Source organism: Ascaphus truei, chromosome 1, assembly GCF_040206685.1.
Source record: "Ascaphus truei isolate aAscTru1 chromosome 1, aAscTru1.hap1, whole genome shotgun sequence".
NCBI lineage: Eukaryota > Metazoa > Chordata > Amphibia > Anura > Ascaphidae > Ascaphus > Ascaphus truei.
This window is the reverse complement of record NC_134483.1, coordinates 365467666-365481752: the sequence shown is the minus strand read 5'-3', so window position 1 is coordinate 365481752 and position 14087 is coordinate 365467666. Positions and strand designations below refer to the sequence as shown.

Sequence of the window (14087 nt, the reverse complement as noted above, 5' to 3'; positions counted from 1 at the left end):
TACTTTGCCGAGGTCGGTATTGGAGAGGTGCGGATGGTCGTACGTAGCCGAGGTCAGGAGAACAGAAGAGCAGAGTCCGGAAGAGTAGCCAAGGTCAGGAACAAGGAACAGGACAAGACTGTGGAGGCAAGACAGCAGTGAACACTTCGCTAGCAGGAAGGTTTATGCTCAGCCAATTTGCCAGTGTGCTAGCTGAGTATATAAAAGGAGATTGTCCAATGAGGTTGGAGCATACTCAGGAGTTGCCTGTCTGTGGTTGGCTGGAGAGATTTAGCACAGGTGTTTACACAGGCAGAGGAATTAGCAACAGGTATAGTATAGGCAGAGGAGCAAGGAAGGTTCTGTGAATGTGTGCGAGTGCCGCGCATAGCGAGTGCGCGCCGCGTGATGGTGGCATCACCGTGTGAGCATAGCCTGGAGGCGGGGCCAGCGGGGACAGCATTTAGTGCGAGTGAAGTCTGCACGCGCCCCTAGATGGAATGCTAGTATTCGCCGGCAGGCGAGATGTGCTGCAGGAGGCAGGAGAAGCGGAACACCCGGTCGCGGGTTGGAGTAAGTGAGGATCCTTACAGCCCCAGGCTCAAGAAACTTTCTGAGTATAAGTTTTAGGTGGGATATTTGGGTAGAAATGCAGTTTTTGTTTTTGCAGGAGTTTGGGGGCCAAAGTTACTGGTAGTCCCCTAATTCTCCCCGGCGTGCAGGCATGATTTTACTGATGTTTAAAAACAAAAAACAAACATGTAGTATATTGTTTCAACTGCTGCTTTAAAGTGCCAGAGCCTATCAGAAGGGGACGGGGCCTGTCACTTTGGAAATGCTTCCTACATTAGAAACATTAAAAATATCTTTAAAACATTTTTTTTTAATGCTACAAGTATTTTCTCATAGTACAGAACTGATTTAAAAAACAAACAAAAAAACCATACATGTATTGCTGCTTTAAATTCCGTTGAATAAATAATGAATTTCTGTATTTCACCTTTTGATCTGCAGATGGCAGCACTGAGATGTTAAAGGAGATTGTACAGCTCCCATTTTTTAAACAGCTTCCATGACAAAATATAGCAGTGGGAAAATCATAGCACCTCACTTGCATTTATAGGTTAACGCAGACTTTAACTACTTAGCTACTTTCAGCTCCGGGGAACTCACGGTGAAGATGAAGCTACTGATGCAGGTGGGGGAACAACATGGCCGCAGGATCAAAATTTTGCAGAATCAGGAGACCAGTTACACAGGGTTACCAACAGCTTTCCTGGGGCCCAGGACTAGAGTTTCCACCGGGGTCACCCCGTCTTTCTCTTACATACCTCCTCGCTCTGTCATTCCCTCTATTTCCTCCCACTTTTCACACTCCTCCCTGCCCCCATGTATTTCTCTCCCCTCTTTTCTCACTCTCCCCATCTTACACTCTTCCTCTCACTCCCCCATCCTCTCTCTCACTCCTCACCTCCCCTTCTCACTACACTACCCCCATCTCTATCACTCTCCCATCCCCTCTCTCTCCCACCCCACCTGCTCTCTCTCACTCCCCCACCCCCTCTCTTTCACTCCTCCTCCTCCCCTCTCACTCCCCCACCTCCTCTCTCACTCCCCCACCCCTCTATCTATCCTCTACCCCCTATCTCACTCCTCCACCCCCTCTCTCACTCCTTCACCCACCCTCTCTCACTCCCCCACCCCTCTATCTATCCTCTACCCCCTATCTCACTCCTCCACCCCCTCTCTCACTCCTCCACCTCCCCTCTCTCATTCCCCCACTGTAAGGAATCGGGGGCCATGTCCTCTGCGACGTGACCCCTCCTTACCCACTACCAGTACTGCAGCTGCTGCTGCCTCTGCCCCTCATTGCTACCCCTGCTGGCGCGCGGCACTTCCTGCTACTCACGCCGCGGCCGCCATCTTGGATTCTCGCGCCGGCGTTACGGAGCGCTCATCTATCCCTGGCACTTGTAACACGCGCGCCATGCCTGCCTCCGCCCCCCGCTCAGCCCGGGAGTTCTTGCCACGCCTCCTGCACTCTCAGCTGAGCCCTGTCCGGATTGGTGGATACCGCTTTAAATACCCTGCTCTGTCACTTCCTCCTTGCTCTGCATAGCTCCTTGCTTCCTGTGTAGCCTAGAAACTGTGTCGTGCTCCTGTTTGTCTTTACCCCTACAGATTTGAACTGGCTTGTCTGACTTACCTCTCTGGCTCCCGACTTCGGCTTACCCATCACAATTTTTACCTCTCAGACCCGTGGACACGGAAACGGATTTGACTATGGAACTCTCTATACTCCTGAACTCGGCAAGTACAACGACTATTCTAAATCTTAATCCAGGCCTGGCCACGCTACAACTACATCCCAGGCCCGCTCCCTCTGCTGTCGGAGTGTATATTCAACATCCCACCTCAGTACAGGGGACTGGCCTGGTCTGCGGGCTGCACAGCGTGACTCCCTCACTCCCCGCCACCCATCTCTCTCACTCCTCCTCCCCTCTCACTCCTCCAACTTCCCTCTTTCACTCCCCCACCCCCTCTCTCTCCAAAACCTCCCCCCTCTCATTCCTCCATGCCCCTCTCTCACTCCCCCACCCTGTCTCTTTAACTCCTCCACCTCCCCCTCTGACTCCTCCACCCCCCTTTCTCACCCCCCTTCCCCCTCTCCCTCACTCCTCCACTTCCCCTCTCTCATTCCTCCACATCCCCTCTCTCATTCCTCCACATCCCCTCTCTTTCTCTCACTCCCCTACTCACTCTCTCTCACTTCCCTACCCCCTCTCTCTTACTCCCCCACCCCTCTCCCCCTCACATCTCCACCCCTCTCTCACTCCTCCACCTCCCCTCTCTCACTCCCCCACCCTCTCTCTCCTCTACCCCCTCTCTCTCACTTCTCTACCCCCTCTCTCACTCCCCCACCCTCTCTGTCTCTCACTCAGCTACCCCCCTCTCTCACTTCCCTACCCCCTCTCTCTCACTTCCCTACCCCCTCTCTCTCAATCCCCCACCCCTCTCCCTCACTCCTCCACCCTTCTCTCACTCCTCCACCCTCTCTCACTCCTCCCACTCCCCTCTCCCTCACTCCCCCACCCTCTCTGTCTCTCACTCCCCTACCCCCTCTCTCTCACATTCCTACCCCTCTCTCACTCCCCCACCACCCCTCAACCTCACTCCCCCACCACCTCTCTCACTCCCCTACCCCTTCTTTCACTCTTCCACCCCCCTCTCACTCCCCCACCCCTCCTCTCTCACTCCTAGACTTCCTCCCACTCACTCCTCCACCCCCTCTCTCACCCCCCACCCCATCTCTCTCAGTGCTCCAGCTCCCCCCTCTCACTCCTCCACCCCCTCTCTCAGTCCCCCCACCCCCTCTCTCTCTCACTACTCCACCTCCCCCTCTCACTCCTCCACCGCCTCTCTCACTTGCCCATCCCCTCTTTCCCTCGTCCACCCCCACACTCACTCCACCATCCCCTGTCTCTGACTCCCCCAACCCCTCTCTCTCACTCCTCCACCTTCCCTCTCTCACCCCCACCCCCTCTCTCTCACTCCCCCACCCTCCGGTCTATCACTGCTCCACCCCCTCTATCTCCCTACTCCAGCTGCCCTCGCTCACTCCTCCACACCCCCTCTCTCACTCCACCACCCATTCTCTCGCCACCCTTCCCTCTCTCTCACACTTTTACCCCCCCCCCCTCTCTCTCTCTCTCTCTCTCTCTCTCTCTCTCTCTCACTCTGGTACCTCCTCTCTCTCAATAATGTACCTTTCTCTCTCACTCTCCCACCCCCTCTCTCTCTCCCTCTTACACTCTTCCTCACGCCGCCTCTCACACTCTCCCATCTCCCCTCTCTCCCTCTTACACTCCTTTGTCTCCCTCTTCCTCCCCTTCTCTCTCTGTTTCCACCCCCCCCACACACACACAATTCCTCCCCCCCCACACACACACACAATTCCACCCCCCCACACACACACACACAATTCCAAACCCCGACAATCCTCACACATTTCCACTTCTCTCCCCACAATTCCATAACACACATTCCCCACACACTCAAAATTGTACCTTGTAGGAGCAGGGGGAGCGAGGCCCTGCAGGGGGGGGGGGTATCAGCTGGGGAGAGCTGGGATCTGGCAGACAGACACAGCCGAGCAGGACCACCAACGGCTGGGGAGAGCTGGGACAACTGTCCAGGGCACCGCAGCTGTGGGGGGTCCGGACAGTCAGTGCTGGAAGTTGGGCCTAGCCAGAGGTCAAGCCAACTTCTGGGTCTGGCTGCCAGGCCTCTGGTTGCTGAAGGACCCCGGCTCTTCCCAGCTGCTGCGAGCATCTCTCCCACGTCGGGCCTCTCTCTCCCACGCAAAGAATGGAATGTGTGCTGCTCTGAAAAACCATGAACAGGTTTCTAATAAAGTCAAAAAGGTGTATCACTGACAGACTGAAAAACATATTTATGGTGTACTCCTCCTAGGGGTAGTGTTTGTGTTTGAGGGGGCAGTGTTGTTTGTGTTTGATGGGTCAGTGTTGTTTGTGTTTGGGGGTTGGGTTGCCAGGTGTCTAGTATTGAAACGGACTGTCCTGTATTTGGACACTGTCCAGTAAAAAATTAGAGGGAATACTGGACATGTACTGTATGTTTCGGTATTACCTCTCTGGACTTTGTGTCCTGACCAGCTTGGGGTGCCTCGGGATTTCCCTGAGCAGGGAAAGAGCAGGGCTGTTGCTAGCGGACTGGGCAGCTTCCTCCATCCTGGGTAATGCAGCCAATCATGAGGACGTGTCAGGAGTCTTAGGGTGGGGCCAAGGAGAGGAGGAAACAGCATGGAGCGGACAGCGAAGAGAGGTGTGGGTGTGTCTCGAGCGTGTGTGTGCCTTAAACGCGTCGCACCTTTGAATATCTTTTGAGTACCAAGATGTATCAGCAAAATAACAAAACCTGTAAGGAGAGAACCTACCCCTTGACTGTTAGGACAAAAATAACTGCTGTGAGGAGGAGAGCAGGGACCCTTGTAGGGGCTGGTCGAGCCTGATTCATTTAAAGTTTTTGTCCTACCTCCAACTGGGCAGCCTTAACCGCTCCCCCTCTCCATTCATTGGTTCTGGCATAGAAGGGACATAGGGCCTCATGCAGTAAACTCTGATAGAAAAAATCGCCACAATTTTTAATTTGCCATTTTTTACAGCATTGCTATCACGGTATGCAGAAAGCCCAGCATATCTATGATAGCAACATTTTTAAAAATGGCGAGTAGCCAGCGGCGTGATGATCGTCTCTCTGAGAACTAGGAAATGTCGTGGCGTGTTCAACAATGTTATTGTGGCACTGGGCGATAATATCGCGAGACAAACAATTTCTCGAGCAGCCTATTTAAATGTTGCATTTATTTGTAATCTTTCTCTGTGTTGTTGGGAGTGAGTGAGAGACAGACAGAGCTAGGCGTTTGGAGGATTTGTGATTGCTACAGTTGTGTATTTTGAGAGATTTGTCTTGTGTTGTTTTGTTTACATATTCGTGTTATTGTGAGTTTGAAACTGTTTTGTGAGTGTGTCGTTTAATTTGTTTATCTGTTATGTGTGAGTGAAGCAAAAGAAGAGAAGTAAATCTCAATATGGGTGCTTCTAAAGACCAAAAAGATGGCAGCAATATAGCTGATAGCCAGGATTTGTAATGACAATAACTCCCATATATTGTATCCGAGGAAAAAATATTGCTCTCAATAAAGCCTGATAAATAGACCCAATAGTATAAATGGGGAACAATCTGAACAAGGAAAACAGAAGCAAGCCCACATATGAGTAAACTAAACCCATAAACCAAGTCAGAAACCCCTGGATCTAAAGGCTGGAGCACTACAAAATCTCCACAGACACAATATAAACAGTAAAGGGCAAGGAAAATGAGTATGAACTCACATATGAACTCCTTGAAGGTCTCCAGTAATCCCAAAGGTAGCGTGCGTCGATCCAATAGGCAGCAACAGGAACAAACAAAAAGGTGATAGCGCACTGCAAAAGAAGGGCTGGAGGCAATGTTGAAAAGAGTAAAAATGCTTTAATAGAAGTGCATAATAGCCAGAGCTAAGAAAAGAACAAAAAGAAAAAGGACTCCCCTAACGCGTTTCACGCCTAAGTGGCGCTTTATCAAAGGGTATCCTCCGTTAATAAGTGCCTACCTTAAATAGCAAACCCAATGCGGAAGTGGTTTCGCGCCAAAATCCATCCATGACGTCAGATGGTAAGAGACTGGACAGTGAGCTACGGAAGGCCAAAGGGGAAAAAACACCTCCGCATTGCGAAGCAAAGTAAGGGAATCACTGACAGCATATAGAAAAAGCAAATCAAGGCTAATATAACATAACAAAAATAGAAAACAACATATAACAGCAAAAATATAAAGAATAAAATATACATAAATAAAGAACTGTAATTTAAAACAAGAAAAAAGAAAAACAACATTAAATGGTATAAATAAAATCTAAAAACGGAACAAATGGTAACCATGGTGACACTTTTTGAAAACATATATAGATAGCAGATAATAATAATAATCTAGCTAAAAAATTAAACAAATTGAAAAAAGCTCCTTAAGTTACCCAATAGATATCCCTAAAACTAAATATATAAGGACAATATATGAAAGAAATATATATGATAAATAAATAATATATATATATATATATATATATATATATAGATGGACATCAGAATAAATACTAAAGATGATATCCACCTAAAAACATCTATATATAACAAATGAATAATATCTATTAAATAACCAAAAGGTGATACATAAACATGAAAGAGTATGTAAAAAAATACATAAAGTAAAAGATTGTGAATGTGATAAATGAAGATAAAGTGAATCAATAAAGAAATATATATATATCTATAACAAACTTATAGATGTGCCAAAAAATCCATCATAATATGACCAAAAGATCAAAAGTGTATGTGTAACTATATAAATAAATAAATATAAACATATAATAATAATACTATAATCCACATCTATAAAAAATGAATAAATTCCCAATCTTGATTAATTCCAGCCAGATACAAGAATCCATACTCTAGATCCAGAACATCTCACATCTGTTGAGCACTGTTGACACTGTGTAAAGTGCCTAGAAACCGGATGTAAAAAAGTGTGTTTTTTAATGGCCCTGACGTGTTCCATAATTCTAAGTTTTAAATGTCTAATCGTGCGGCCAATGTAGTGTCTGCCACAACTGCAATTCAACATATAAACAATTTAACTGGAATTACAATTGATAAAAGTATTAATTTTTATATTTCTTTTAGGTATAATAGATTTAACATATGTAATAGGAACCGTATATTGGCAGACCACACAATGGCCACACTTAAAAAAACCTTTTGGTATGTTCGAAATATGTTTTTGATGATGTGAATCAAATAAACTAGGTGACAAAAAACCTGCCAATGACTAGGCCTTTCTGAAAACCATTTTGGGTCCCTCATTAACAATATTGGCAAGATCCATATCCAGTTTCAAAGTGTCCCAATGTTTGTAAATAATATTTCTAATTGAATCAGCTTGTCTGGATTGATGTGTAACGAAATATGGAGTATTGGTATTCCCTTTCCTTCGAGTTGTACCACAATTAGAAAGAAGGTCACCACGATTTAATAACCTAACCCCATCAAGGGTTTCTATAATATGTGAGTGATTGTATCCCCTCATCAAAAAACGATGAGCTAGGTCCCTAGATTGTGTCTCAAAAGACTCTTGAGTGGAACAAAGTCTTTTTAGTCTTAGAAATTGACCTTTTAAGATGCCCTTTTTAAGAGGTTTGGAATGATCGCTGTTAAACATTAAGAAAGCATTACGGGAATTTGGCTTCCTATAGATGTCTGTTTGTATGGTTTTGTTAATATCAATGTAAAGCATTATGTCCAAATAACAGATGTGTTGGAAATTAATATCATAAGTAAACGTGAGATTATAATCATTAGTATTTAAAGTGGTAAAAAAAGAATCAAATGATAAAAAATCACCATCCCAAATAAAAAGCAAATCATCAATATAACATCTATAAAATTTAATGTGCTCCCTAAATAAATTGTGATCACCATAAATAAAAATAGACTCCCAGAAACCCATAAACAAATTAGCGTAAGAAGTACCCATAGCCGTGCCCTTAAGCTGTAAATAAAACTGTGAGTCAAAAGTGAAATAGTTGTGAGTTAACAGAAAAGAAATAGCTTCTAATAAGAAAGTGCTCAGTGAAGTGGATAAATTGGATAGATGGAGAAAATGCTGTACTGCCGCAATCCCATGTTCATGCTGAATAATACTATAGAGTGACATAACATCCATAGTCACCCAACAATATGACGTCTCCCACTTGAAATCTTTTAGGTCCATCAATAGCTGATTAGTATCTTTGAGAAAGGAAGGTAAACCCTGAACTAAGGGTTGAAGGAATTTATCAATGTAGCGAGAGACACCATCTCCCAAAGATCCGATACTAGCCACTATAGGCCTGCCAGGAGGGCAGGTAAGTGACTTATGGATCTTTGGGAGATGGTGGAAGATGGGGACAATGGGATGTGAACAAAGGAGAAAATCAAACTCCTTAGTATTGAGGACACATAGGATCTTACCCAAATCCAATAATGCTTTCAACTCTTGAAGGAAAATATTGGTAGGATCCTTCCCAAGTTTCCTATATGATGTATGATCTCCCAGTTGCCTGAGAGCTTCCTGTTTATAACTGGTTGAGGATTGGACAACAACTGCACCCCCTTTATCGGCATATCCCTGAAGAAGAAGCGTTACAGCTTCGAAACGCGTTGGATTGATTAATGTTTTGATACCTTCCTTATCGGAGTATTAGTACTGTAAGTGGTTGCGTTTTTATAGTGCCTTGTGTGCTAAGATTCTTTCCCTGCACGGCGGTTGCATTCACTTCCGCCCTGGTACTCTCTGCTCTGCCTCCTGCCCGAAGAGTGACGTCATCGAGGCACGCGAGCCACGAGGCGGAACATCGCCGCTGTATGCCGGTTGCGCCCTCACAGTGAGCCTACAACCACACGGGCGTGTGTGACAGGCTACAGAGACCCCTGTTCTACCACAAAGACTATCTCCTATCTCCTGTTAAGTGAATACAGCACAGAAAGGACGTGACAGTGCTGTTGCTTCACATACCTTTGCAGCACCACAGACGCTGTGTGAGAGACAGATGATGTCTGAATGACAGCAGGAGAGGATCCGTTGGGGTACTTCTCTGGGACCTTCACCCTTGCCGATGAGTGTGCGGTAACCTCGTGTATTACACGTGAATGCTTATGTTTTTCATATATGATGTACGCAGAATACTTACCTCCTTATTACTGAATTAAGAATTTTGATATACTTCACCATTTGCGTTTTGCGCTTTTTTTTGTCTTTTTTTCTCTAAGTGACTTATGGATCTTTGGGAGATGGTGGAAGATGGGGACAATGGGATGTGAACAAAGGAGAAAATCAAACTCCTTAGTATTGAGGACACATAGGATCTTACCCAAATCCAATAATGCTTTCAACTCTTGAAGGAAAATATTGGTAGGATCCTTCCCAAGTTTCCAATATGATGTATGATCTCCCAGTTGCCTGAGAGCTTCCTGTTTATAACTGGTTGAGGATTGGACAACAACTGCACCCCCTTTATCGGCATTTTTTATCTCAATATCACAATCTGACGTCATGGATGGATTTTGGCGCGAAACCACTTCCGCATTGGGTTTGCTATTTAAGGTAGGCACTTATTAACGGAGGATACCCTTTGATAAAGCGCCACTTAGACGTGAAACGCGTTAGGGGAGTCCTTTTTCTTTTTGTTCTTTTCTTAGCTCTGGCTATTATGCACTTCTATTAAAGCATTTTTACTTTTTTCAACATTGACTCCAGCCCTTCTTTTGCAGTGCGCTATCACCTTTTTGTTTGTTCCTGTTATGTGTGAGTGGTTGAGGTATTGACGGGAGTCATGGGAGTCAGAGGAGTGATGGTGGGGTGACTGCTGGGGTGAGTGGTGGTTCTGAGGTGAGTGGTGTTTGGGTGAGTAGGTGTGTGAGTGCCCGTGGGAGTCAGGGGAGTGATGGTGGTGTGACTAGTGGTGGTGGTGTGACTGGTGGTGGTGGGGGGAGTGGTGGTGGTGGGGTGACTGGTGGTGGTGGGGTGACTGGTGGTAAGCTCCTGCACTCTGTTGCACTGGAAGAAGGGAAGACCAGTCAGCAGCAGCCGAGCTCAGTGGTTGCAGCTAGGTGTAAGAAGGGTGTAGAAAAAAACAAAATATACGTTTCAACGATGAAGAGAATAATGTCCTTGTTACTGGTATTTTGGAGCATTATTATCGGCTGCATGGGAACTTAGTAGGCAAGAAAATTATTTGCAATGACTAACATTTTTAATAGCCATCTATGACCTAACATTTATGAATTCACATTGAGCGGACATTTACATATAAATGTCATTGTTTATATATACACATGTTATCATTGAGTGTTTACAACCAGGATACCAATCGAGCAATTTTATAATTGTATGTACATATTACATATTCTCATTCATCATTTGCTTAGTATGTATCCACATTTTTTTAATCTTCATGTGCCGCTAATATTATTTGTCAAACAGCATGTTAAAGAAATGTGAGAAGCGTTCGCACATTTTTTAAAAATAAATTTGGAATAAAAGATATTTCTGTTTTGTTTGTATATCTTGCCACGCCCATTAGCACTGCTTTTTGACACTAACATATATGCTGTATATATGATGGGATGTGAGGGTGGGTTTTGGGGTTCTGGAGCTTGATGGGTTATGCAGCTATTGTTGCTTGGAGGTGTGGCCCTCCACCCTGTGGTTTAAAGCTCGCCCCGCCCCACTTTCCAATTAGCAGTTTTTATCATGATCCTGTGTATCACAGACCCAGTATGGTCTTTCTCCCTCCAGCAGAAAAGAGAGGTACATGAGAATTGTGCCAGGTAGTGTTAGGACCTGCAGATTGGACATGCTGTGAAGTGGCTGCAGGCTTATAACCTTTTGCCCAAAGGGTTTAACTAAACTACCCTTTTTCATGAGCAGATAAGCACTGAGGTACTGCACTATATGTTTTGTCATTTTGTATGATGCGCTGGCTTTTCTGTTTTTGTCTATAAGATATTTACATGAACAACTTTATTTTGTTATATCTACAGTAAATGCAAGACCAGTTCACATATCAAAAACGATTGTGCCCGCCTGTGGAAATCAGGTCAGAACTCATGAAAACTGCCAAAAGCGATTTGATGATATTAAACGGAAATTTAAGGCAAAATGGCAAAGTGCACGTTTACATGCTTCAGGCACTGGAGGAAGACCTCCAGCCTCCAATCTAAGCCTGATTCCGTTGGAGGAGCAGCTGAGTGAAAAATTCGTACCCGTCATGGTTGAAGGCTTATCTGGTGATAGGGATATAGGGGTGTGATCACCCGTTTCCCCCCAGGTCAGTACTTTTACAGGAGTAACAGTTTTCAATGTTGTTAAATAAAAATTAAAACAACAATATCATTAGTGTTTCAGATTGTTTATTATGTTATAATGACATGATTTTATTGTGTATGTGAACAAAATAATACTTAATGCATACTGTTTATGTAGACTCACAGAAGAAATGGCATTACACACCCCTTCATACATATCTGCATTCACATAGCATGTAGTAGTATTCACATTGTATTTTACATTATTATATGTCTCAATATTAAACATTTGTAATATGTAGTATATACAGCTGATGCTGATCACAGTTAAATTATCACATATACAAAGAGTAGAATTAATTATATAGTTTTAAGTACTCAGACTACAGATAATGTTATGTTAACATACTTGACAATATTAACAACTGTCTTCTCTGAAATTTACATAGTGGCCCATGCATCTCCCTTCGAACAACAAGTGGTAACACCTGCATCCCAAATGTCATCACCATTACTGGAAGGTGAGGCCATGAAGTTTGTACAATATTATGTGTCAATTTATATGACACAACTACACATTCATATGACCATAGGACAGTTGCAAATGTGAGTGACATCGGCAGAGTTAGTTAATAAAAGTTATCACATCTGATGTTGCAGACACATAAATGTATTTATTGAGTTGTCCAATCAACAGAATTACTTATGATATAACACAAATATTCCATGTTGTTAAAATTCACACTCAATAGATACTGTTTCAATGTTGTTAAATTAGTCATGCGCAATTGTATTTCAGATATTACATTCATTATGACTATGATGTCAAAATTTAATGTGTTACTGACAATGAAATAAACACGCATTGTTACAGCAAACGATGTGAACGATATTTTAGATGTGACAATCAATTAATGTTGTCCTCATTTTTGTCAAACAGATATTCAATCTCCTGGACATATCTCAGGACTTGACGATTCACCGTGTATGTCTTTTGTTACAGATGTTGAGAGTCCGGAATTAAGCCGTCATCAACTTGCTAGCACACATCTTGATACAGCCCACCAACAGCATTTTGCCTCAATAGAGCAATCTGAAGTTCGTTTATTGCAAAGCCAAAACTCACGTCATCAACAATTGATGGGTGTTAAAGAAAGAATGGTAGCTGAAATCAAAAATATAAAATAAATCTTACTACAGAATACAGCAGAATTTAACATTCTCAATAGCTCTATGCAATCTATTGCTGCAAGTTTCATTAAACAAAATGAGATTCGTGCCTGTGCAATTGCCTCGGAAGTATGCTTTCCTGCCTCATCAGAAGTTGGATCCTTAGATTGTGCAGTCTTTTCACCGGAGACATCTGTAGTGCATTCTCCCAAAAAAGATAGTGAAGTCTCTCCCCAAAGAGTCTTTCAATTATCTTCTCCAACTGTCACTGAAGCATCGCTGGCATCTATTATTGAAGCATCTCCACAAGCACTCATTGCAGACACACCTACAAAAAGTAAAAAAACAACAACACAGAAGGAAAAATTAGTTCCAATATATTGGTGCACACAATCGTCTACATGGAGAACAGCAAGTGTGCATCCTAGAAGTACAAATTCACGTGGCAAAGGGAGAACACGTTCACAAGAGGCACCAAGCAACAGGCCAATGACTAGTTCTCAAATGCTAAGCCAAAAATAAACTTTTTGGTTGAATCCTATACTTATTTGTTGTTGTTGTTGTTGTTGTTCTTCTGAAAATGCATATACATTCTTAAATTGTGTATTTTTAAACAAATGTAATGGTACATTTGTCAATTCTATTATCAATGTATGTCCTTTCATACATATAGTAATAGGGAGTAAATGTTCATTCTATTTGCAATGGACAAACAAGTCAACTAATGTCTGTCAAATGTTTACTTCACATTTTTTTAATAACATATGTATAGAAAAAATAAACTACAGTAACATTATATTACATACAGTGCATGTAAGGGGAATAGAAATAAAAATTAGGTAGTGCAAAAGTAGGTCAATTTACTACCAACAAACATTGTGTTATGTGATTTAAAGTTAATTTAAATAATACAATGATATGTGTTTAAACATTTGACTATACTGGTTAAGTTGACATGAGGTAGTGTTTCATTGAATGACAATATATGTAAATATCTATTATAAAGCACTGTATACAATTAATATGTACTTATTTGAAGTAAAACATTGCTAATGTTATATTGAATAAAAAATAAATGTCTATCCTGAACTTCAATGTAAACACACAGTGTACATATATATATATATATATATATATTGTGACAAACGCCCCTCTTTTGTAGTGCTGACGTCTGTCTGGGTTCTTCCCGACACAGTCTTCTAGGGTTAATTATACAACAAACAGGATCATGCAAAGTATTATGCTGCTTAACTCAGGCTTCTGCCTGCTTTATTTTCATCCAAGTAAGGTACTGCAGCTTTAACATGTGTAGGTTAGAGGTACTCAGATACTTTCATTCAGCAGTTCACACATTTCAGTGTTACAATATTTCCCACACTGTTATTTCAAGAAATAAAACCAAAATCATATAAGCAAATCCTATCCCTTTCAGGGATCTAACTACACATCAGAATCAGTCTCTCTAACAGCTGC

The 14087-nt window shown here is 43.1% G+C and overlaps 1 long non-coding RNA gene across 1 annotated transcript; it reads left to right on the top strand.

Moving 5' to 3' along the window:
- Window positions 1-1041: 1041 nt before the first annotated feature.
- LOC142471088 (uncharacterized) lies at window positions 1042-13199 on the top strand. Its single transcript, XR_012789365.1, has 4 exons — window positions 1042-1177; window positions 11181-11467; window positions 11894-11965; window positions 12448-13199. It is a non-coding gene; the product is annotated as an uncharacterized LOC142471088 (long non-coding RNA).
- Window positions 13200-14087: the final 888 nt, after the last annotated feature.